Source organism: Chelonoidis abingdonii, chromosome 10 (genome assembly GCF_003597395.2).
Source record: "Chelonoidis abingdonii isolate Lonesome George chromosome 10, CheloAbing_2.0, whole genome shotgun sequence".
NCBI classification, from domain to species: domain Eukaryota; kingdom Metazoa; phylum Chordata; order Testudines; family Testudinidae; genus Chelonoidis; species Chelonoidis abingdonii.
In genome coordinates this window covers 62,077,014-62,103,637 of record NC_133778.1, presented here as the reverse complement: position 1 = coordinate 62,103,637, position 26,624 = coordinate 62,077,014, and the positions used below count along the sequence as shown (strand labels likewise).

The window sequence follows — 26,624 nt, the reverse complement described above, 5'->3', positions numbered from 1 at the left end:
CTTGTTCACATATGAATGCTTTTCTTTTCTTTTCTTTTTTTTGCACTTGACTCTACCTGATTGGGCACGAGTAACTGTATTTGTATAGGTAAAAAAGTCCTCCCCAAACATTAATATGGACATAAAATGGCTGCATGAGTTTTCCTGGAAAAGTGAACAAAAGAGGGCATGGATCAAATGGTGAGCTGAGTTTAGCTAACATGTTCACAAATAAATTATTTCACTGTTTGCCCACATGTAAGTTGAACATGATTAGGGCTAGTGTGAGGTTGTAGGTGCTTATCATGTGTAGTTCCTACTTGGAGTAATACACGTCATCACATTTGCCCATAAATTCAAATGGTAGCCTAGGATCCTGATCCTTCATCTTCCACTTGAGTCAGTGGGACTGATCACATGAGTAAGGGCTGCAGGACTGGAAGCAGCCATTTTGTATCTTCATCTATTTCTCTAGGAACTGTAGCCTAAACATACCTGTTACTGAGACTATTTGTTCACTTCTGAGTGAAAGTTTTGAAAAACATACAGGAGTGGCTATTCTAAAAATAGGTCTAGGGTACAGTCTGTGTTCAGGACACTGTGTGCTAAGTGATGCTTTATCAACCTTAAAGAAAAGGTTATAAAAACAGGAAGAAGCATTGATATAGCTAAGGACCATGATAGCATTTCTATCTGTCTCTTTCCTTCTAGAAAGATCTTGTCGGGTGCTAAGGGAGGGTTGTCATAAACAGGGACACTTTTACTCCTTTTTCCTTAGGGTTTCTGTACAAAGAACTTGGCACAATGCCCAGTTCAAACCACATTTGTTGACGTCTTAGGTAATCACATGCTCAGTCTTCTCACGTACTGTGGTTTCAATTTGTAACGGTTGTTTTGTGGTTTGGAAGATGTGTGGAGCACTGTCCTTTTTCTTTCAAAAATGCAAAAAAACAAAATCCCCTCTTCCCTCCCCTCCCCTGATGAAGGCAGAGCTGCTTGGGTAACAATTATTTCACCAAAAGTAAGTCTTTAAGGAAAGATTGACTGTTGTATGATTTAAATTTGAAACCAAACTAAATAGCCACTTCAGATTACTTTACTGTGTAAATATGTTAGCAGATAAAGTACATGCAATATATATATTTCAGTGGCATTTACTGAATTTGAAGACACACTTTTAATCTCTCTGGGATATGGTCAAGATGCATCAAGGAGTTAGGAAATTCATAATCCATGTCTTTATACATTTTTAAGACTTGCAGTTTATGCCTAGCCTTGGACAATGACTTGGAAATGTTTTCTGCATACTGGCTAGTGAACCTGTATGTGTACTACTGCCTTTCTTTAAATATAGTGCCGAACCTGCAAAAGTATTTGTTACTATCACTTTTTAGCAACTGATCCACAAAGGGTTTAAATCCAATATCAGTGCAGCTGGGGAACATTCTCCTCTAGGTCAAGTAGCAAAGACTTGATTCTTGGGTTCTATTCCCCTAACAGCTGCAAAGTCCATGAGACTGACACTGTATATTGTAGCTGATGACCATGAGGTCCATTTAGTTGCAGAATAATTTAGTGTGTATTTATTCTGTGTTCAGAACAGTTGTTTGATTCCTGGTCCTTGTTCATCGAGTGCTGAAGGGGTAGCACGATCAATTTCCTGTGCCATGCCTTACATTTCAGAGAAGCTGTACTTCTGCTGCCTTAAAGGAAGGGCACTGGGTATTTCCAATGGGAGTCCTGTACAGCTAGAAGGCTAGCAGTTCTGATATGGGAGTTGAGGGAGGCAGTGACAATTAAATTGGAGGAGTAATGGGGAAGATCTTCATGCTTTTAGGGTATGTCTACATTGCCCATGTTACAGCGCGGCCGCAACAGCGCTGTGCCATGGGCAGTGTAGTAACGCTTTATCACTGGGGGAGATCTCTCTCAGCGATAAAAACCCCCACCTCGAATGAAGGGTGGTAGCTTTATCACTCGGAGTGCGGCTCCTGGTGATAAAGCGCCATCTATACTGGTGCTTTTCAGCACTAAACTTTTGTCGCTAAGGGGGGTGTTTTTTCACACCCCTGAATGACTAAAGTTTTAGTGCTGAAAGTGGCAGTGTAGACACAATTAGAGTAATGTAGTTGACTGATGGGGGGAAATGTAATCCATTTGCAGAACAGTCATACCTTGCTGTTCTGCTTTGCCCCCCAAGCCTTCACATAGAATCATAGAATTGTAGGACTGGAAGGAAGCTGGAGAGGTCATAGCAGGATTAACTATAATTTAAATCAGGGATGGGCAAAATATGGACCTTGGAGCGTGGGGGAGAGGGGGATGGGCAGAGGGCTCTGCATGCTGCCACCCTGGAGCTGCTCCAGGTAAGCGGCACTGGACTAGAGCCAACACCCTGAACCCCAACCCCTGCCCTGAGCCCCCAACTCCATGCCCTGAGTCCCCTGCCACACCCCTCCTGCACCACAACCTCCTGCCCTGAGCTCCCAACCCCCTTCCCTCAGTCCCCTCCTGCACCCCTGTGCCCCTCTTGCACCCTAACCTCCCATCCTGAGTCTGCAACTCCCTGCTCTGAGCTCCCTGCTGCACCCCACGCTCCTCCTGCACCCCAACCTCCTGTCCTGAGCCCCCTGCCATACCTTGCCCCCCTCCTGCACCCCAATACCCTGCCCTTAGCCCCTAACCCCCTGCCCTGAGCCCCTTCCTGTACACTGCACCCCCTCCCATGCCCCGCTCTCTCTCCTGCACCTCAACCTCCTGCCCCTGCCTACATTCATGGCCCTGCATGCAATTTCCCCACCCAGATGTGGCCCTCGGGCCAAAATGTTTGCCCCTGATTTAGACCATCTTTGACAGTGTCTGTCTAACCTGGTCTTAAAAATCTCCAATGATGGAGATTTCAAAACCTCCCTAGGCAATTTATTCAAGTGCTTAATCACCCATGACATTAGGAAGTTTTTCCTACTGTCCAACCTAAACTGCCCTTATTGCAATTTAAGCCCATTGCTTCTTGTCCAATCCTCAGAGGTTAAAGAGAACAATTCTTCTCTCTCCTCCTTGTAACAATATTTTATGTACTTGAAAACTGGTATCATGTCTCCACTCAGTCCTCTCTTCTGCAGACTAAACAAACTGAATTTTTCAATTTTTACTCATAGGTCATGTTTTCTAGACCTTTAATCATTTTTGTTGCTCTTCTCTGGACTTTATCCAATTTGTCCACATCTTTCCTGAAATGTGGCACCCAGAACTGGACACAATACTCCAGCTGAGTCCTAAACACCACGGAGAAGAGCAGAAGAATTACTTCTCTGGTTTTGCATACAGCACTCCTTCAAATATATCCTAGAATGATGTTTGCTTTTTTTGCAACTGTTTCACTGTTGACTCATATTTAGCTTGTGATCAATCCACTCTGACCCCCAGATCCCTTTCTGTAGTACTTCTTCCTAGGCCAGTGGTTCTCAAACTTTTGTACTGGTGATCCCTTTCACATAACAAGCCTCTGGGTGCAACCCCTGATAAATTAAAAACACATTTTTGTATATTTAACACCATTATAAAAGCTGGAGACAAAGTGGAGTTTGGGGTGGAGGCTGACAGCTTGCAACGCCCCAGCCTCACTACAGGTGCAAGTGATCCCTTCTAACCTTCCAAACCTGCTTCTACTCTAACTATACACAGTAACCCCAATCACCCCAGTCCAGCTGCTATCTTCCCCCAGTCCATATTCCAGATATGGACAGCCCCACTTAATGTGGCCTTCCCCTCTGCCACTCCCACTGGGAGCAAGTTATATCCTGGCTGGCTGAAGTGGCCATTCTTTCCTCCTCTTTTGCAGTCCAGGTCTTACTGCTTAGTGATCTTGCCTCCCCACTCCTGCTTGTGTTGGACAAGTTCCTTGGAAAATCCACTTCAACACACACTTCTGCCAATTTTACTACTGCCTTCACCATCTCTGATTGCTGTCTTCTCATCCAGATCTTGGTATCTGGGAGGATCTGTGTAAATTGCCCTAATATCATGGCTTCCATAACCGCTTCCACATCTTGCCCCCGTGGCCTCAGCCATTGGTTGGCTTAATCAATCAACTTTTGCACAAATGCTCTGGGCCTTATCCCATAAGTCCACCTGGCCAGGGCCAATCGAGAGGGGGCAAGAGGGCCACTTGGCCTGGGCCTCAAGCTCAAAGAGGTCTCAAATTTAGACACTTGTTAATTTTTTGGCATTTGATAAGTTTTGCAACTTGTTTTTATGCATATCCCTATCGGACCAAAATGTGACACACTCTCTCAATTATGGGACAAGACCATTTGAATGGGCTCACCATGCCTAATATCAACTATGACATTGCACAAAAGCTAGATTTCCCCTCAATAATTAGTGCATTTGCACAGAAAAAGGCTAGAAAAGCATTTGTTAAATAAAAAAATATTCAAATTATGTCTCACTCTTTTTTTGGTGCCTTATTTTGTTTTCATGTGTTGTCATTTTTTATTTTTATTATGGCAAGGAGTCTCAAAAGTAGGGAGTGGCCCAGTCTTTCTGGACCTCTGAGAGGGCCTGCACCTGGCCACCCTAAATTTCTGTTGGTATTTTTTGGCTGAAAGTGTACACGGTCCAACATAGCAACTTTTAACATGTCAAAGTTCTTGGCCTGCTCCTTGCTTAGTGCTATGTAAGTGGTTTGAGCTTCTCCTGTCAGATAAGAGGCTAACTGTAGGGCTTGTAATCCTTTACCTCAGCCTGTGCCAGCAGCAATGCTTTTGGGAGTCAGTAAGAATGCATGGGCATCATCCCCAGGGCCCATTTTACAAAATGTCAACCCCAGCCCCACCCTCTCTGCCTGACTTCTGTTCTCTGCAGTAGAACTTGTCATGTTTTGTATTAACTGCTGAAGTACCTGGGCCTGTTCCTGCATGAACTTCTGGAACATTCACTGTTGTTCTTTCTGCTATTCCAGCAGAGCTTGTCACTCTGTCTGCTGTTTGCTGGAATGCCTGCAGCATTCTCTGCATCTCCTTTTGTTGCTCTACCAGCCATCATATCAACTCCTCCATCTTTTCCCCAGTTCAGCTTGTTGCCTGATCTAGGGTGGGTTAATAATATTAATTTAATTTCATTTTACTTTTGAATTTTCTATTAAGTATTGATAATAATTAATTATTAATATTAATTAGTATGTGTTTTAGGCTCGCCAATCTGTTTGATCAGAAGATAAAAGTTCTTGTCCCAAATCAGGCTCCACGGAATTTACAAAGGACCCTCAGGGGTGTGACAGGAAGCTCACACTGAGGCAGATATAGTCATAAAGACCTTTTATTAAAATCAATGAAATAGTAAGTAAATGGTAAAATAATCAGAGTTACAAAGTTACAATTGTATTACTGTTATTCAAAGGATACATATGGTAATACAATATTATATGCTGAAAAACTTTGGTTAATATATTCACACCCTATCTTGATAACCCGGTGTTGAAAGACACAGGACCTCGTCTCTGGGAGTTCAGGTTTCTCACCTCTTGCAGAGGTGTGCAGAGGAAACTAATGCGAAGAGTTGTCAAAGGTAACTTAGAGTTTACTTAACTAACTTAATCTTAAAATTAAAACCTAATAAACAAAACTAAGAACAAAAGTTTAGGGAAACCAAGCTTAGCCTAGTCCCCTTGGAACTGAAAGTTTGAAAAGAAAATAAGTACGGCGTACTAATAGTTAATAGCCATCATGGATGGATAGCATCGATAGTTAGTTGAAGATGAAGATAGTGAGGTGGGTCATCTCTTTTATCGGGCACAAGTGCCAGAAATCCTTCCTCTTATGCCCAAATTTCATTCCTCACCTACAGAAATGTTAGGGTACACTTACCCCATAGGTTAGTATGTATGTGCGTATTTTTGACACGTACATACGCATATAAGTTTCCTTGTACTATACCTGTTAAGTCTATGGGTACAACTTTGAAAGAAACCCCTATGCCATTCTTCATTGTCTGTTGGTCTAGGTAAAAGGTCTTAGATCTAGGCATACTGAAATCTATTTAGGTAACAAGATGAAGGTCAACTTTCTGGGTAAAAGGTCTTAATATAGATATGCTAACTTTGCCTTAGCTTAACATACAGGTTTTTGGCCTGTAGGTCTCTTGCATTACAGCTAAACTTATTTTTAATATAAATCTATAAACCTATTACAATACATCAAATACTTAATCTTATAAGAAAATATATATCTATGCAAGCAAGCAGATAAATCCTTTAGGCTACAGCCTGTCCTCACACTGGCTGCCTCCCAATCCTCCTGGCTCTGGTTGACAGGCGGAGCCCAGACAAGCCCCCACCTGTGAATGAGTTCTCCCTTCAGCTCCTGGAAACCCTGGCTGGCAGGACCAGCTCTGGGCACCAACAAACAAGCACGTGCTTGGGGTGGCACAATTCCAGGGACAGCATTTTGGCCACCTTTTTTCTTTTTTTTTGATTCGGCAGTTGCACTCTTGGAGGGTTTTTTTGTTTTGTCCTGTTCTAACCACACGCAGTAGCCTGGGTGCCCCAAATGACCAGGGGGCTGGCTTCCCATAGGTTCTATTTTTGGCTGCTAAAAGCACCCTGTCATGGGAAGGATGTTTTGTCCTGTAAAATATATATGAAACTGGAAGTTAAAATTCCTATGGCTTATATCTAAAAGAGTAGTAATTATCAACCACTGTCCTATTCATTCTTCAGATTAAACAGATTCTAATGTCCAAGGCCATGCATCTGCATGTGAGCTCTTGCTGACCATATCACAGCCTCTCTTTTGCCCTACAGAGCTACTGCACTACTAGTATCTGACTTAAATATTTGCACCTTAAGATATCTGGAGTTCAAAAGGTACAATATAAAGGTAAATTCTATTCTATATTGTTTGTTTATCAGAAGAGGGATCAAAATCACTGATCTGTTAGTTTACTGATTGAGTGCATAAATGTCACTGTTGTAAAGAAACCTTGAGAAAAGGCCAATCGTGACTGATTCTGAATGGTTGTCCAAAACAAACAGTTGAAATCATAGATGACAGAGACAGACAAAACCTCTCTGGCCATCTAGCTGTACTCTTGCCAGTGCGAGGCTGCATGCTGCAAGACAAGCAGCAAACCAAGACCAAGCAAATGAAAGCAAACCAAAGGCAAACTAGTCCCCAGTCCATTACTCAGGAGAGCAGTGCCTGATGCATTAGGAAGACAGGATTTCCATGGTGTGAATTTTTAGGAATTTGGACGCCTAGTTCCCTTTAAAATTAATGCAAATTGGTTGTCCTAAGAAGCTTTGACAATCTCAGCCTTCAGTCTTAATGTGCTATTTTTCTGAAATAGAGGGAAGTCCTTTTTTCTGTATTTATTACAAAATTGTGCTTGGAGGTTATCCTATGTATATGCTGTAGAGAATTAGAAGATGCATTATAGCTGTGATTATGAATCAGACATACATACTGAAATGGAGGTGAGTGAATAAATACAAGTATTGCCCCCACTTCTAGGTAAAGAATGGAATAGCACATAATCTGTAACAATGCAAAACCTGTACAGTTTACTGTCCAAATGGGCAGGTGGACAAGGAACGGCAGGGAGTGCTTTATTGGCCCCATGCTCATTCTCTGGGTGAAAGTTGGTGGAGATAATACATATTGCTGAGTAATAAAACTCTAAGGATCAGGTAGGTTTACATTTGATGCACTGTAGACGATACCTTTATATGGAATGCACCTTTCAGCTTCCACATAGATAAATTTCGACCCATAGGGGCAACTTGTTTTACTTAACTTGTGAGGATTCATGCAGTAAAATTAAACAGGACCAGACACTGGCTGCAAGATAGAGGGAGAGGGAAAAGAGCATGTTAAAAATATTCACTACACAACCATTGTGTATGCAAGTCAGCAGTAAATTTATATGCACAGTGATTAAAGAGCAGCTTGTTCCTGTGAAAAGATCACCCTTACAATGCTTGAAAGGAAAGGTCTGTGTCAGCTTAATTAACTCCTTGTAAGTGCTAGTAACTTAAGTAAGATCTCCCCAGAGCCGGTCTAACTTGTGCACCCGGCTTTTCAGAAAATTTGTACAGAGAAACACGAAAGAAATGTTAAAAATGAACAAAGACTGGATCCTGGCATTATTCTGCTCGCAGAGCTCCCTCTGAAGTAAAGTTTTTTATGTGTGGAATGAGAGGTGCATTGGATAAGTAAGGTTAAACAGTGAAGAGAACAAAAAATAGCCAGGGAAGGAAAGGCAAACAATAAGAAGTTCATAAGAAGCAAACCATCAGATAGGAGGAGAGACAGTAGGGCCATTGAAGGGCAAGAGCATGAAAAGTTAGCAACAGATGAAGCTGATAGTCATTCTTCATTTCAGTAGTTCCACAATCAATAAAAAAGTAACTCATTCTGGGCAGGATGGGGAGGAAATAAGGATTCCCTCTGTAACAGAGCAGGCCTGTTTGAAATGTTGTGAGCTGAGCTGAATTACAAATGGGGATTCAGAGGGAAATAGGGGGAAGCCTTTGGGGGAATTTGTTCGAGCACATTAAGAACAGGGATTCCAGGGGCTAATGTCACATCCGTAAAAAGAAAGCAGGCAGAATGCAGGAAATAACCTTCAGTTCTGGGCAAGTATTAAAAATACTGATAAACACAAATTAGCTAAAATAAAAATCTCTGCCTGTGCATAGGTGTTTTTGTCCATCTAAAAATGAGGTAATTTAATGCTTGTGAGAGTGAGGCACATTATGAGCCCTGGAGACAGAAAACCTCAGCGTATTCCCAAAGAGGGTATAGCATGGGGAGCAGAAGACCTGGGTGGGGCACATCATGATTTCTGTCCCCCCAGCTGTTAAATAGGAATCCTCTATCCTTTCAATCTGATTTCTATCTAATCTTAGTTATCGACCAATCTAATCTAATTATTTATATTTTTATAAACTCATCCGTCCCAATGGTATCACTGTGGTGTTAGCTGGGACACATCACAAGTTCCCATCTCCTACTATTAAATAGGAAACCTCCTTCCACCTTTCCTCTAAGCCTAACACACCAGGTCTGCACACTTTGAGTTAGGGAATGGTGATGGAGACTTGCTGTTTAATATCAATAAGGGGGAGTTTGTGGCATGCCCCCGCCAGGATCACAGTAAAGTAGTAGATAGCCTGATTCCATGGAGGACTGAAGTAATCACCATGAACAGCTCATCACATTAGCACCTGAATCTGCCCAAGTTCTGTGGCAAATCCATGGCCAGGGCATTCTAGTTTTGGCAGCATAGTCCTTGCTGCCCCACTTGTCTCTCTAATCCTTAACCATCAGAAACTACCTACTCTCCATACACATTTCATCCTTTCTCCAGTGATGGCCAACAAGCAGGGCTAGATTTAGGGGCAGGCGACCCAGGTGACCATTTGGGATATCGGGCTTGTGGGGGCGCTGGGCGCAGGGTGCTGTTTTTGTTGTTAGCGACAAATGGGAAAATAGAATGTTTGAAGTAATATTTCAGGTATTCTGTATGTGGAATTTTTCATTCTGGTTTAATTATGTAACTGATTTCTCAAGCAATTTTGATACATTTGGAGTAGAAAACAAACAACTGTAGATATTTTGTTACATGGGGAATATTTGGATGTCAGTGATAACCTCTACGTCAAATTGGACAACATCTGTCACATTTTGCAACATGGGAAGAATTCTCCACCCCAAGTTCTCCAATTTATTCATGATGTAGAGCTGAAGGACACTTTTCCTATTGTGTGGATAGCTTTGAGGATTCTGCTCACTCTGCCAGTCTCAGTTGTTAGTGGTGAGTGCAGCTTTTTGAAGCTCAGACTCATTAAAACATATCTTTGATTGACAATGGCCGACAAGAGACTGACATCATTTGCTATTTTATCGCTTGAAAAGGCCATTGGCCAGTCTTTGGATCTCTCTGTTGCTGTGCATCAGTTCAGGAGAGCAAAGGTGATAAAAGCAACCTTTTGAACTAAAGGACTAGGTTTAACATTCTAAGGCTATCACCTATGGTAAAACACTATTTAATACTGGTTCACCCAATGCTGGTGCACAGTTCAATTTCTTGATTTCAGTTATTCTTAAAGTTTCTATAAACTTAGAGGAAACAATTTTTTTATTTGCTTGTATATGGCATGAATAAATACAGATTTACAGATTCTACTATGCAAATCTATAGTCTTATATGACAGGGATATACATGTATGCAGATAATGCCTGAAAAGATATGCAAAAGTTTCAGAAATAGAGGGGGAGCACTGAAGAGCTCCTTGGACCCCACAGGCGAGTTCACACAGTTTAGCTGCGGGGGATGGGAGGACTTCCCTTAGAACCTTTTCCCTATTAGATAGGGTACTCATCCAGGCAGGGCCGGTGCAAGGATGTTTTGCGCCGCTAGGTGAAACTTCGCACTTGCGCCCTCCCCCACGCCGCGCCCCACCCTGAGGCGCCCCCTAGGCAGCTCCCCCTTTCCGCCTTGAGGCACCCCCCCACTCCAGCTCATCCCTGCTCCGTCTCCAGCCTGAGCACACTGTCGCTGTTTCACTTCTCCCGCCTCCCAGGCTTGCGGCGCCTAAGCTGATTGGCGCTGCAAGCCTGGGAGGCGGGAGAAGTGAAACAGCTCAGCCCTGCCCCCCCCCCCTCCTTGAGCACGCCATGGCTGCTTCACTTCTCCTGCCTCCCAGGCTTGTGGCGCCTACCTGCCCCACCTCCACCCCGAGCACGCCGTCGCTGCTTCACTTCTCCCACATCCCATGCTTGTGGTGCCTATCTGCTCCGCCTCCACCCCAAGCACACCGTCGCTGCTTCACTTCTCCTGCCTCCCAGGCTTGCAGCGCCATGCCCACCCTTACTTGCTGCAGGCGGCGCTCCCCACGCTCCCCTGCCCCAGCTCCCTCTGCCTAAATACTGATGGCGACTGGGGCGGCCGAAGATCTGGCTGCTGCAGTCGCTGTTGAAGAAAATGGTGCCCCCCAAATCCTAGCTCCCTAGGCGACTGCCTAGGTTGCCTAAATGGTTGCACTGGCCCTGCACCCAGGATGTGGAGACTCCCTGGTTTACGCCCCCACCTCTCCTGAGGTAAGAAGGGATTTGGACTGGCATCGGATACCTCTTAGATGAGTATAGGGTGACCAGATAGAAAGTGTGAAAAATCAGGACAGAGGGTGGGGGGTAATAGGCGTCCCATAAGAAAAAGCCTTGAATATCAGGACTGTCCCTATAAAATCAGGACATCTGGTCACCCTAGGTGAGTACGCTAGCCACTGATCTGAGATATATTCTGATAGCAGTCTCTCTCAATCTCTCCTTCTGAAGTTGTTCCACTTTAATTAAACAACTGAATAATTATTAATTGGGCCAATGAACTGTGTAGCCTAGTGGCTAGGCACTCACCTGAGAAATGGCTGATCCCTTTTCAAATCCCTTTCTTCTCATGAGGGTGGTGAGTCTTGAGCTGGGGCTCTCCCATGTCCTCAGTGAATCCTGTCCACTAGGCTAAAGGTTATAAGAGAGGTGCTTCACCTTCCATCCCCTGCCAGCCATTTTGTTTTGGGCTCCCACATGCAACTTAGGTGGCCTAACACCTATCTTCCCCCGTTCCTCAATGACAAGCAGAACAAAGCGCCTCCCTGCAGTCTGGATTTAGGCATTTATCTCTGAGAGAGGTGTGGGACTTAGAACACTCTCCTCTAATTGGCATCTCCCACTGGCTGGCTTAGGTGGCTCCCTGCCTAATATGCTAGCGTTGTGGCTTTATGTATTGCATTCTCAGGTACCTATCTCTCCCCATTCATTGTAGGGGGAACCTTGGCACCTAACTCAGGCTTTGTGGATCACGGTGTTGTTCCTGTGATTTTCTAGGCTCCTCAGAGTTAGGCTCATGATGCTCAGCATTGCAAGACCCAAAGACACATCTATACTACAAAATTAAGTTGATTTAAGTCAGTGTACAGCCACTGCAGTAATTAAAGCGGTGTTTCACATTCACACTATGCTCCTTCTGTTGGCAGTGCGCGTCCTCACCAAGAGCCAGAGGCAAGGCTTGGGGCGGGTGTGTGTGTGTGTGTCACATGCCCCCACCCAGAGTTGCTGCTTGGCTTGTACTGAGCATGCTCACAGAGGCTGAGCATGCTCAGTAACATCTGCAGCCACTGCCCTTACTCTACCCCCTCACTATTGGCAAGTATGTCTCATCTCTGCCAAGAGCACTTCCACTAATGTAACTGCATAGGGCATTGTGAGGCCTTGACAGGTCTGTCAGTCTTGGGGCTGGGTCCAGGTGTGAGTCCTGCGGGGGGTTGTCAGTCAACAGGCAATGTAATGTAAGTAACACAGTGTCCTCACCCTAACTACATCGACTTAAGCACTACGCCTCTCGCGGAGGTGAAGTTATGAAGTGGGTGTATTGGGTGACTTACATTGGTAGGAGCTACATTTTAGTGTTGATGTTTGCAGAGTTATGTTAACGTAAGCTACCTTACTTTGGACTAACTCTGTAGAGTAGACCAGGCCTAAATTGCTTTGAGGATCCCACCCTTTATGTTATCCTTTACACCAGTGAATAGTGAGTGTGAAATGTTACCTCATCAGAATGGTGCACGCACTTTGTACTGGTGCAAATGAATTCACAAGGGACAGAGCAATAGGGAATCTGGCCCTTTGAATATGTCACTGTATCTTTGAAAATGAGTGAAGCTAGTGGACAGAGTGCATTTGGAAATCAGGAAAGTACTTTCCTATTACACTGTCCCATAAAGGATATTGCAGAACTAGAAGGAGTTCAGAGAAGTCTGATGAAAATTATCAAGGGTGTGGAAGAGAGACTGAAAAAGCTAGGATGGTTTACCTTAGAAAGGAGATGAATAAGAGAGGACTTGATAAGCCTATAAAACAATGAATGTTCTAGAAAAGGTAAACCAGGAACTTCTTTTCTCCTTGTCTCATAACACAAGAACAAGGGGACGTTGATTGAAATTAAAAGGTAAAACATTCAAAACCTGTAAAAGGAAATACTCTTTCAATGTGATTAAACTAAAAAACTCTGCCACAGGTAGCTGTTGCAGCTAAGAACTTAACAGGATTGAATAAGGGATTGAAAATTTATATGGATATGAAAAACAGTGAGAGTTATCATACTTTGTAATAAAAAATTGTGGATGGGATTTTAAACCTCATGTTTTCAGGGCTCAAACTGATTTATTTCTAACTTAGGCTTGGTCTACACTAGCAATTTATGTCAGTACAACTACATTGCTCAGGGATGTAGAAAATCTACATCCCTGAGTGATGCTGTTAGGTTGGTATAAGTCCTGGTGTACACAGCGCTATGTCGATGGGAGGGCTTCTTCCACAGACATATCTACAGCCTCTCTGGGAGGTGAAATTCCTATGTGGGTGGGAGAAGCAGCTGTCCTGTCAGCGTAGGTAGTGTCTTCCCTGAAGTGCTGCATCAGTGCAGCTGTGCAGCTGCAACATGTTAAGTGAAGACAAGTCCTTATAGAGATCAGGTTGAGACCTAAAGAGGCAGGTAGCTGTCTCCACATCTACCTTTCATAGAAACATCTGATTCTGGCCACTGTCAGAGACAGGGTCCTGGACCTCGAGTCTGATCCAGTATGGCAATTCCTGCATTCCCCTCTTGTGGCATAAGAAAAAGTATATTAATTTTGACAAAGGAGGGCCTGTGGTAGTGCTTGTAGCACAGGATTGAGGTCAGTTGGGACTCCAGGTGTTATTCCTGGCTTTATCACTGACTTGCCATGTGATCTAAGGAAAATAATTTAATACCCCTTTGAATCAACTTATTCATATGTACCAGGAAGATAATACCTGCCTCACAAGTTATGCTGGTGTAACTTCATTGACTTCAGTCAACTATTCCTGATTTAGCCTGGTGTAAGTGAGAGGAGATTTAGGCCCTTGATGCCTTTGCATAAAGGCTGACTGGCTGGAATCCCCATGGGGAGTACAGTCCTTGTTCCCTTCCAGCACTCCCAAAGGTCCTCTGTACCTGCAAGGGGCTGGGGTGCTGCCTGTGGAATTAGAGAGTATACTGCACACTATGGTGTGTGCTGCTGGGGAGTCCCTCAGAGGAATTCTGTCCAAGCCAGACACACTCTGTTTGAGGGTTCAGACTGCTGTGCAGCTCCTCTAATACCCAGCAGACAACACTTCGGGTAGAATCCAGCCCTCTGTGTATAAATGACAACACTGTAGTCCAAAACGGAGGGTCCAGGAAATATAGATGAATAGAGACCAATTTGGATAGGGTAAGCACTTACATTCTGTTTTATAAATACCTTACATAGAAAGACAGCTAATGCTTTTTGTATGACAAGTGTTCCATACATAAACAGTTCTGCATAAATAAATGTCTGGGTTAAATACCCACTAAGAGTGGTCAGAAATAGTCTTGTAGACTAAAAACAGAAGGTTCGCAACATAGCACACTGAACTCAGAAAAGTCTTGGAGGTACAGAAAAGATATGTAGATATAAACTGAACTGATAAAACCAGTAACTGAAGTTCATCTCAAGAGGGACCTGGACACATTTTATGAAAAACGATGGAATGAAGGAGTACAGATACTATTTAATCAGAAGCTTGACATGAAGATGAATTATATGTAGGACTTTTCCTCCTGTCCTCACCTGACTTTGTTGTGCTAGACCTGGAAGGTCTATATGGTTGGTCTGTTATTTGTATTCTTATATGGTGCCCATGTCTGCAGTATCTGACTACCTACCAAACTATGACCTTGTCTATACTAGACCTTATGTCAGTATAACTTATGTCATTCAGAGGTGTGAATAAGCCATTCCCCTTAGTGATGTGTCAGTGGCTCTCAACCTTTCCAGACTACTGTACCTCTTTCAAGAGTCTGATTTGCTTGTGTACTCCCAAGTTTCACCTCAACTAAAAACTTACAAAATCAGACATAAAAATACAAGTGTCACAGCACACTATTACTGAAAAAATGCTAACTTTCTCATTTTTACCATAGAATTATAAAATAAATCAATTAGAATATAAGTATTGTACTTATATTTCAGTGTATAATATAGAGAGCAGTATAAACAAATCATTGTCTGTGAAACTTTAGTTTGTTCTGATTTTGCTAGTGTTTTTTATGTAGTGTATTGTAAAACTAGGCAAATATCTAGATGAGTTGATGTACCCTCGGAAGACCTCTGAGTACCCCCAGGGGTACACATACCCTGGATTGATAACCACTGATGTAAGTGTTGGTGTAGGCAGCGCTATGTCAATGGGAGAGCTTCTCCCACCGACAGCTACTGCTGCTCATCGCGGCTAGAGTTACAGTATATCTACTATAAAGATAAGTCAATTTAAGTTACCTCAAGGTACAGCCACCACTGTAATTTTGTTGCATGTCCCCACTATGTTCCTTGTGACAGCAGAGGGCATCCACAGTAGCAGCTCTTGCATCAACACAGAGAGCAGTGCACCGTGGGTAGCTATCCCACTATGCAACTGACTGCAGGGTGTTTTGAAAAGGGTTTGCAATGCCTCATTGGGACATGTTCAGTGTCACATGATGAAGGTTTCTCAATCCCATCACTCCATAGGCATTTTACCAGTTTCCAGCTGTTTTTCAACTGCTCTGGTAACCTGCAAGCCAGCCATCTGTGTCAGAAAGCAGGGAACCTGCACTGCTCTTCAGTGGTGTACTATTTGTTATGAACACAAGGCTATAAGAGTTGCTCAGTGGGGTGGCTATTCAGTTGAGGGAGGCCTTGAAGGAGAATTTTAACTCTGAGCCACAGTAATGTGTATTGCTGTAGTGTGCTGAGCCTGGCATTGTTAATTTAACCCAGTGCAGTTTACATCTGTATGAAAAAGTCAATGCCAGTGGTGTCTGTTTTTACTTGTCCAGGGAAAGTTTTAATTCTGTTTCTTTTCATTCTTCCTTAAAGTCATGCTCTCTTTTCCCACAGCCTGAGGCTAAGCACCCTGACCCTAGCCCCCTCCTTGTAGAAGCAGTATGTCTGTGGCTCCACACCAAAGCGACTATTTGCTGCCTATGCCTTCTGCTATGCCACAGCTCTTTAGTTTTTACATGGCACTGTGGCGTGGCCTTGCACAGCCCTTCTCCTCCATGCCCTGAGCACGTTCCTGTGGCTGGAGTGGAGCTGTGACTGCACAGCCTCCTCTCCCCACAGACCTAGCAGTTCCACCACCTCCTATGTACTTTAGGCAGGAGTGTGTTCGCTGCATGCAGCCGATCTGCTCAGCTGGGCACTAGCTATATGAGCGCTCCACACCAGGCAAACAGAAAGAGCAATTTCAAATCTTCCTGGGGCTTTAAAAGAGGTGCATGGCTGCGTACCTGGCTGTAGGGCAGTGGAGCTCAAGAGTGACCAGAGTGGTCATGGTTTGCATTGTGCATAGCCAATATGTAGGTGGCGGCATTCGGAGTCAAGTGTCCCCCCTCCAGATTTCTGCTCGGCCTGCAAGGGAAGAGGAGTGAGAGTGGCTGTTCCTTTTCCCGCAATGTCAGCCCCCTGGCATGCTTGGCTCCTGTCCCCAGCCACTAGTTGCATTAGCTAAGGATGGCCACTCTGGGTCGTAGCTTTGTGCAGTGAAGTGGCTGCCTGTGAGAACCTGGCTGGGGAAGTGGTGGTGACCCTGTTCCCATTGCTCCCTGCTCAGGCATTGCTGCCAGGGACAGGGGCCGAGTGAGCGGGAAATATGCCAGGGGAGTAGGGTGACCAGATGTCTGGTTTTGGACTGGAACATCCAATTGAAAAGGGATCCTGGTGGCTCCAGTCAGCATTGCTGTTGACTGTCCAGTTTACGGCATGGGCAGCGGGGCTGGCAGGCTCCCTTCTAGCCACCGGGCTGCACAGCTCCCAGGTTGGGAAGCAGCCAGCATGTCCGGCTCCTAGCCTTAGGGGCTAGCGGGGGTGGGGGTGGGGTCTGCATGCTGCCGTGTCCCCCGTCCGTGAGGCACAGCTCCCACTGGATGGGTCAGGGCAGGGGAGGAAGTAGCGCAACCATGACTCCTGAGCGCTCAGCAGGTGGCTGTTGAGGGGTCACATGGCGTGTGCCTCTCCCACTGCTGCCCGGCCGTCTTCTCCTCGTGCTCCTCCTGTGGCTGGGCTCCAGCTGCGGCACATGCCCTGTGGTGAACCACAGTCTGTCTGTCGCCCCATCGCCAGCACCCAGGAATTGAAGGTATGTATCCCCGTCTCTGAGTGCTGAGAATGGGGCTGCATCCCCACCCCCTCACTACATCCCTCCTTGCCCCAACCCCTCCACACCCTATTGCATCCCTCCCCATCCCATTCCCCGGCTCTATCCTCCTCACTGCATCCCTCCCCCGTCCCATACCATTCTGCCCCCCTACACCTACCCAGCCCAGCCCTTTACCCCTTACAGCGCTCTCCCATCCATTCTCTCCACCTCCCAGAGTTGTCACCCCACACAGCCCTGCACCCCATTCACCTCCATACACTGCTGCACTCCCACTATATCCCTATACACCCCTGTGCGTCCCACATCCTCATGCGTCTGTAGCCTTCTGCCTCCCCCTGAATCCTCATCCACACCACATGCCCCCTACTCCTCCTCTGTCCTTCACTGTCCCCTCTTTCTGCCACCCTGCTCTCATCCTTGGCCTCTTTCCCTCCCCATCCTCTCTCCTCCCACCCCCATCTTCTCCCCTCTAGCCTACTCTCCTCCCTTCCTGGCTGGGTGATTTAGGCTGCCCCTGGAAAAGTGTATGAAAAAGTGCCTCTGTGTAGGCAAATGTGTGCATGCATGCATCGTATGTGTGTAAAGAGACTGTGTCTTTGTGTAGGGAGGTGCGTGTATTGCCGCATATGTGTATACCTGTGTGAATAAAATTTGCAGCCTAACTCTTTGACTTTTATTCCTTTTGCTGGCTTGCACACAAAAAAATTGGTGACATAAAATGTGTGTATTCATTTCATAACAAGTTTTTAAAAGAGAAGGGAACTCTAAAATAAATGTATTATTGCTTAAAAAGTGAATGTTGTTGATTAGTAATTGCAGAAGAGCCAATGTATTATATATTTCTCCCTACCTTTGTCTAGCTACATTATAAACTCTTTGTTGCAGACTCTCTCTTTTCACATGTCCAGCACCTACCACCCTGGATCCTTGATCTTAGTTGGGATCTCTAGGCACTAAACAACAATTGTAATAATAAAGAACGTAGAACTATATGTGTTAGTGCATGCTAGATGTGTACACATGAATGCATGTGTGTATCTGCATGTAGGTGTGGGTGTCAGTTTCTACAGATTTATTTATATAGGTATCTGGACAGGTGCATTGCTGTGGCTGTGCTCTATGGATTTGTATTTGGGTTTCAGGAGTGAGCCTTTAATGGACCCATTGCAGCTGTGATAATGTGTGGTCCTAATGGAAGGAGGGGAAATGGAGTGAGCAGGGGCGTGGCCTTGGGGAGGGACAGAGCCTCGGGAAGGGCAGGGCAGTGATGGGCAGGGAGTGGAGCAGGGATGTTTGGTTTTCTGGAATTAGAAACTTTGCAGCCCTACATGGGAGGGAAGACTCTGCCTCCCCAACTGGGCTGTCTCTCAGGGCTTGGCTACATTGGCACTTTACAGCGCTGCAACTTTCGTGCTCAGGAGTGTGAAAAAACACCCCCCTGAGCGCTGCAAGATGCAGCGTTGTAAAGTGTCAGTGTAATCAGGGCGGCAGCGCTGGGAACGCGGCTCCCAGCGGTGCACGCTAACCCATACAGGTGTCGTTTACAGCAGCTTCTGGGGCGAGCTAATTCTCCAGCGCCTGCGGCTCTGACTACCTTCGATACTTCAAAGCGCTGCGCCGCGCGTCCCAGCGCTGCCGGGCAGCACGCTTTGAAATTTCCTCAACTAGCCATACCCTCAGGCAGCTGCCACTTGCTCACAGCATGTTGATCTGGAGCAAGCTATCTTCATCTGTGTTTAAAGTGGCTCCGTCTCATTCCCCTCCTGGCTGGGCTGCCAGCGCGAGGCAGTCTGAGTGAGGCGTAAGTGCATGCGGAGGAGGCACAGCGATTTCAGCGAGAACGACAGGCCCCCTGCAAGTAACTGGTGCAGGGGGAGAGGCGGCGCACACGCTTAACTGATTACACTCATCATATATTGTTGGCAACTACCCATTTTTCATGTTCTCTGTGCTACATAATTATATATATTCTTCTCTCTGGATTTCACTGCATGACATCCGATCGAAGTGGGTTTTAGCCCACGAAGCTCATGCTCTAAACATAGTGTTAGTTTCTAAGGCAGATGTGGGCAACGACGGCATTGGGCCACTTCTGGGCCCTGTAGGGACTGTCCTGCCTGGCCCCTGAGCTCCCGGCTGGGGAGCCTCAGTCCCTGGCCCTCTCCTGCTGTTCTCCCTTCCTCACGCTGCTGCCGCTGACTAGCGTGGCCCGCTCCAGCTGGCAAGCCGGGGGAGTCAGCTGTCTGCTCTGTGTTTTGGCTGTGAGTCCTGCTGTGTAGCGGGGAATGGCGAGTAGGGTGGGGTTGGTACGGAACTGAGGTTCCTGGGGGGCAGTCAGCGGACAGGGGGCTGTTGGATGGCCAGAGTTTGGCGGGGCAGTCAGGTGGCATGGGGAACAGCGGAAGGGTTGGGAGTGAGAGTCCTGGTGGGCTGTCAGAGGGTGAGGTGTGGATAGGGCTGGAGGGCACAGGGACAGGAGCAGGTGAGGGGGTTAGATACGCGTTGGATCCGTTGGGGAGCAGTTAAGGAGTGGGGCGTCCGGGAGGGGATGTCAGGGACGAGGAGCAGAGTCGGCCGGTGGGATGGGGGTGGGAATCCCAGGAGTTGGGGATCTGGATAGGGGTCTGGGCAGTCAGCAGACAGGGAGCAGGGGGGTTGGATGAGGGTGGGGGTCACAGGAGGGGGCAGTCAGGGGACAAGGAGCGGTGCGGGGGTTGGATGGGTTGGGGATTCTAAGGGGGGCAGTCAGGGGGCAGGAAGTGGGAGGGGGCAGATAGGGAGCGGGGGCCAGGCTGTTTAGGGAGGTACAGCCTTCCCTATCCGGCCCTCCATACAGTTGCGCAACCCTGGGCCAAAAAGTTTGCCCACCCGTGGTCTAAGGTGCCACAGGTACTCCTCATTTCTTTTGTCCTGAGATTGATATTTTGATCTCTTCTGTGACAGTTCTAGATTTGTGGGAAAGATGAGAAAGCATTATCTGCTGCGCATGCAGGTTTCACCCTTGAATTTGACAGTTTCATAGCTGCAGCATAACAGAGCTGTCAAGGGAAGTCATGATCACACATTGTCAAGCGGTGCCTCATTTAAATTGGGAGGGCTTCGGAGATAGGAGCAAAATCTTTAATTTGACTTGGTAACCTGCAGGAAGGGATAGAAAAGAGCAGAGCCCGGGGCCAATGTGCTCTTCTTGGTAGCTTGTGTTGCTGTGCAGGTGTGGTGATGTGTTCTGAACCAATTGCAATTTTTGTTAAGCTCAGCAGTTAACAATAATCAAGTATGGAGATCACAAATACATGAATTTCTGTGGTAAAATTCTAATCCAGTGAGAAAGGGACCAGTGCTCTTGCCCATCAATGATGGAAAATGTCCTTACTCCTTATATCTTTGGATTTCCAGAAGCAGTGAGGAGTCTGGATGGGCAGTAAGAATCCTCACCTGACACCTATGTGATAAAGGTAACTACTTTTGGAATATTATGGCTTGGTAAAAGCAAAGTCAAAGTAATACAATTAATTAATTTGTTTAAAGCAGTGAATTAAAAACACTACTTGGTGTAGGCCCAAGAAATATGTGAAGTGGCATTTTTCTATTACTAAATGTTATTTATTGAATATGATTCGGATCGGTTGACATTTATATTGCTTTTGCCCTATTTAGAGTCCTGTATATGCCAGTTCTCTGTGATATATGCAAGAGAGAACTGATCACTTTCACACAGTGGGTGCATGGCTTAGTGAACTTCAGATGCATCATTTACTTAGAATTAATACACACTTTATGCAAAAACTACACTTTAGAACAGTTTAGGGGAAATTAACTTGCCTTCCATGGAAACAAGCCAAGAGGTTTTAATGAATTGAGACTATAAACAGGTTTAACATTTCCTCTCTTAAACACAGCAAATTAAGAAACATCAAAACAATGGCTTCTGATAATCCTTTCACATGGGGCTTAAATTCCTAAAGTGATTCCTTTGCTGGAGTAGCTGCTTTGTTTAACAATGAGTTTCATACAAAAGGCTCCCTAAGGCAAGAAGACAGACAGGATGCGGGCTTTGAAAGTTTGCTGGGCCAATCAAGATTTTTATAGCTGCAGGCTACACAGCAACAGTTAATTTGGGGAACAGTTTAACTGACTATTTTTTATATAATGTTACAGTACCTGTGCCTTCAGCCTAAACTTTTTCTTTGTACCAGCTGGCATCATTATAACATTTCTAAAACATCTCAAAGGCTGCGGTCAGTGCCTTGGATACCTTTATGACTATACTGAAATGAAAATGAGAGAGTGAAACAATGGCTTTTCACTGGCTTTTCTGTTGCTGTGGCTTTCATGACCTCTCTGCAAAGCAATATCTATCTAGCTGATAGGATGCATTATAATCAACTCGGCCCAAAGTATATGTTTAAAAAAAATTACTCTGAAAGCAGAGTAAAGTGTGTGTGCTTGTGTATGTATATTACAGTGACATATTTTTAAACTTCCAGCAATTAGAGAACTATGTCTAGGTTGTTGAGACAGGCAGTACACAACTATTAAGTCCCAGAAAGGGACTCTTTTGGTCATGGTGCCCCCATGTTCCAGCTGTAATTGATTCCATTGCTAATTGTTTTTCATTGTACCTCCAAGGCAACCAGCTCTCTTTCCCCTTGTGAACCAATAGTCACTGGACTCTTTGGAAGTTACCAATATCTTTCAATGATAGAGAGTTGCTTTGTTTAAAAACCCACATTTGCATATAGGCCTATTAGAATATATATTTGTATATCTATATGTAAAAATATTTATCCGTAAAGCTGAAACATTGAAATCTGAATATTAGAGTGGAAATTTATTATTTTATTACTAGCAAGTTTATACAGAAAATGACCAACCCTTGGTTTCAAAATGGAGGACTGTATCAAGTGTTATGTTTCTGAGTGGGAGCAGGGGGGAATCCAAGTATATGGGAGCTAGTTAAGTAATAAATTATAAGAACACAAAGTATTGTTGTTTTTAAAAAAAGGGCAACAGATTTTTATGTTTGTTCAGATCGCTCCCAAGCTGATCATAGTTTTGAGTTCTTTAAATACTTGTAACTAATATCCCACAAACTGAGATATCTTCTGTTGTGAGGGTGGGAATATGTAGGAGGGAAAATGCCACAAAGAACTAGCTTCTCCTCTCACTCCATCCCTAACCATGGCAGAGCCCTACCTTCACTCATCTCCAATTATGGGGTTTCAACATGGTACCGGGGGCGGGGGAAGAGGGAGGAATGATGCCATAGACCTGACAGGCCTATTCTGTGGCTCCCAGACAATATCTGCCTAGTTTGGGTCCCATCCTTGTTGTCCTGTGTCAAACGGGATGTTTTTGGATGACTCAGAAACTGAACCCAAGTCTCTAGGGCTCAGCCTGGTCCCTACCCACTAGACCATGCTTCCTACTTAACATTCTAATGAAACTTGTTAGAACATGGCTTCAGCAAAAATAGCAAAATTTTCGAAGAGTCTTAAACGTAGGAAACCCCATTAGTGCCACCCCGTCCCTCTGACTGCATAGGCTTGTCAGATGGCTGGTGGGTACTAGCACCCTCTTTTGTGTTCAGATTTTCTTCACTACAAAAGAGCCTCAAGGAAGTGATTTAATCCATCCATTCATTTAGGTCCTGAATACCATGCATCAATGACTTCTAACAGGAACTGTACTTCTCATTTGAGAACTAGTGTCTTGGCTTGATTTGAAAATATGTATGTGGGTTGGACTAAAGTTTACTAACGCAAACTGAGCAATCATAGTAAACATTCCTGCAGGTGTACACTTGCAGCTGGCCTTCATTGCCAAGTTAACTTGATCTGTAACTAGAATGTTGCTCCAAACTTGAGTCCTTTCCACATACAAAACCCCTTATCTTTAGTGTGGTATGGCTTTTAATTGGAATTGGCTGGCTTCTCAAGAGGTATTGGCTACAGCTCAAGTTAGTACACCTCATCTGGTGTTAATGCAACCACTCTGTAGCATGGATACAGGCTAGCTGTCCTCAAGTGTCACCAGTCCTTCTAGTGGCATGTCACAATTCCTCCCATAGGCCTGATAAGTTTTCCCACAATTCGCTGGGAAAGAATTAATAGATTGGCTCAGTTGACTGAAGTGCAAATTACTATGGGATATGCCCCCAGAAGTCTCAGTGCCACACACAAGTGAGTGCATGCACACCAGTGTGGACACAGCAGCTCGAGTGGTTTTTTGCAGTGTATTGCTTTCCCTCAAATCAGGCTACCTTGAGAGTGTGGAAAACTTGAGTTAACTCTGCACTGAAGACATACCTTCTAGTCACATTTATGGTTAAGGGTATGAGAGCATCAAGGTGGGTGAGGTAATGTCTTTTATTGGACCAACTTCTGTTGGTGAGAGAGACAAGCTTTCGAGCTTACACAGAGCTTTTCTTCAAGTCTGAGGGCTTGTCTACACTATGCAGCTTTAGTGACAAGTGTGAACATTCTTTTGCGGTATTTTGTCAGCACTTTTGCCAACAAAATACTTCCAGCCCTGCAAGCACCATAAACTTCGCTCTCCTGCCGACAAAGCCACGTTCACACTGCTGTTTGCGTCAATAAAACTTGTCTTTCGCGGGAGGCGGTGGGGTTAAGTATCCACGAAAGACAAAAGTTTTGTGACAACTGTGCAGTGTAGATATACCCTGAGAAAAGAACTCCCAGCCTCACGCAAAAAGCAAGGTGGAACAGATTGTGCTAACTGCTTATGCTAAACATATTGTAAGGGAGCATTTAAGGTAGAGTGGCCTGTTAACACTTCTGCAGTCATAGGACAAAGAGGGGTTAGTGGGTTACAGATTGTTGTAATAAGCCATAAATTCAGTGTCTCTGTTTAATCCATGATTTTTGATGTCTAGCTTAATGAATTTAAGCTGCCAGACTCATCTTTTGAAAGTGTTGTGCAAGTTTCATTTGAGGATAAGGACTGATAGGTCAGCTCTAGAGTGATTGCTTTGTGAAAAGTGTTCACTCACAGGTGATATGTTGTTTGTCTTTTATCATTTTCCTGTGAGAGTTCATTCAACAGCAAAGTGATTGTATAATTTCATCCACAAACTTGTTATTGGGCATTTAATGCGCTGGATGAGGTATACCACATGTGTAGGATCCAAAGATCTTGAAAGGTGTTGTGGGGGTTTTGATTGTAGACACTAAAATCATGGATTTATTTGCAGTTCAAGCTATTCAGACATTTCAAGGGCTGTAAAAACAAGGAGTCCTTTTGGCACCTTAGAGACTAACAAATTAAGTGCTGTAAGTTTAACATGTAAGAGCTCTGAGTAAGAGTCCAAATTCCAGCATCACTTCCCATTGCATGATTTCCAAGATTTCTGATGAGAGTTCTGCACAAAAGCTACGTTGTTCCCTCTGGGATTTACGTCACCATTTTATCTTATTATTCCTGATATTTTGCCAGTCATATTGTGAACTTCTTGAGAAGGATGAAAAAGCAGTTTGCCTCCTTGACAGCAAAGAACAGAAAGAAGAGTTCTTTCCTCTTCCTGAAAGAAGTTCTTTTAAAAAAAAGTATTTTAACTTGAAGCTCTGCCTTAGACTAACCCAAGGAGCATGCAGTAGGAAAATATGCTTTTATTTTATTTTATTTTATTTAATTTTACCAAACTACTAAATATGGGGATTGGATGGCTCAGGAAACTGGGATGGGATAATAGAATCCTTTTGGACTTTTAGGTCAACCATGCAGTTCTAGTCAAGGCTAGAAGAGGTACATATAGACACTGCAGGATTTTATCTACATCTGGCTCCATTGAAATCAGTGATAAACCTCCCATCCACTTCAGTGAGGCCAGGATTTGACCCTGCACATCCTAAATGGCCCAAGTGCAAAAAGTTGACAGGTTTCAGTCCAGTTACCTATATACTTATTATCACATCTTAAAACCCATCGACCAGATTCTCTTTTACACTAAGTCCTGTTTACTTCACTCTAACTTAAAGTGGACATAAATTATTATTATGCCCACTCCTTATACTGCGAGAATGGCCTACAAGGACCGTAGTGTAAATGAGAATCTGACCCATAACGTCCCCATGTGGGGAGAGGCACAGCAGCTGAGAAACTGAGAAGTGAGAGTCCTTTTGTGAATACCCAACAGGCCAAAGAAACCATGGATTCTCCCTGTGGCTGTGTGTGATACTTGTGTTTTCAGTGTTGCACAGTAATTCTACAGGGAAGTGATGAGTGGACAAATCAGCAAATGAGTAAGTGGAAAGTTGTCGGGCTGTAGGGGTCTATGCAAATTTTAGCTGATCATGGGGATAAATTCTTTTGAAATAATACAAATGTAAATTCTTTCTTAGCAGCTACAAAGCATTATATAATCCTATTCACTTTTGTGAATACCTATTTTGTTGTGTCCCATTAATAGACTAAACCTTATTCTTAAGCTAAGTAACTAGCAGCTTTAAGGACTACATGCAGGTTTGCTGGTGGTCTGCATAGAAAAGGTCTACTTGCCTGTTCAGGCATGTACTTGGTCTTCTGTAACCTATGGGATGGATTCTTCAGGTCCTGTCATCCCTTCTGGTCATGAACGCAGAGAAGATTTTTGTATGAGATTTGCTTATGTTTTCAAACCAACTTTAAAATGACTTATGCTTCCAGCTCCTACTAGTATAACTACCAAAGGCAATGAATTGCATAGAGGAGTTTAAACCCCAGAGATAAGACAAGTGTTGTAATATTGTTAACACATGAGAAAACTAACAAGCCTTGATTATAAGAAAGCAAATAATGCTGAGGTTCGGAAAGAATTAATACATCAGAATTGAGGCTGAGGTTAATGCCGTAGAACAATTTGACCCATCTTTAAAATCAACATGTTGCCTGACCAAAAGCTATTGGAAAACAGGAGTAATACAACCTAAATTCTTAATTCAGTTTAAGAACTGAGAAGCAACGTGCTTAAAACATCTTACTGAGCTTATCTGGGAGACAAATTTTGTGGGTTGCTTTGTACCTAATATTTAATTTCTGTATACAAATCCTTATTTACAGAACTGCACAGGCTAATCCAAAGACATCTGTGTTAGGTAGCCATTCCAAGGAGCTACAAAAATTGCTTTCTTAAGGTGGGTCTTTCAATAAACATAGATGATACATTTACTCAAACAGATCAATGGAATCCATTTGGTTTAAATCATCTTAATTTGATACAAAAACTACTTCCTTATGTTTACACTTGAATATAAATGTTTTTATTTTTATGAAAATTTTGCAACTCGTGTTTAAAAACAAACAGAATTTATATGTGTATAAGGCCATTTTTAGCCAAAATTTGTTTCGTATGCCAGTTACTTTAGATGTAGCTGAAATAATAACATAGGGCCAAGGTCCCAGCTG

The 26,624-nt window shown here is 44.2% G+C and overlaps 1 long non-coding RNA gene across 1 annotated transcript; it reads left to right on the top strand.

The window, feature by feature from the left end:
* The first annotated feature begins 881 nt into the window (after positions 1–881).
* Positions 882–26,334, top strand: LOC116834815 (uncharacterized). Its single transcript, XR_012656605.1, has 3 exons — positions 882–1,000; positions 20,619–20,677; positions 26,280–26,334. It is a non-coding gene; the product is annotated as an uncharacterized LOC116834815 (long non-coding RNA).
* The last annotated feature ends 290 nt before the right edge of the window (positions 26,335–26,624 follow it).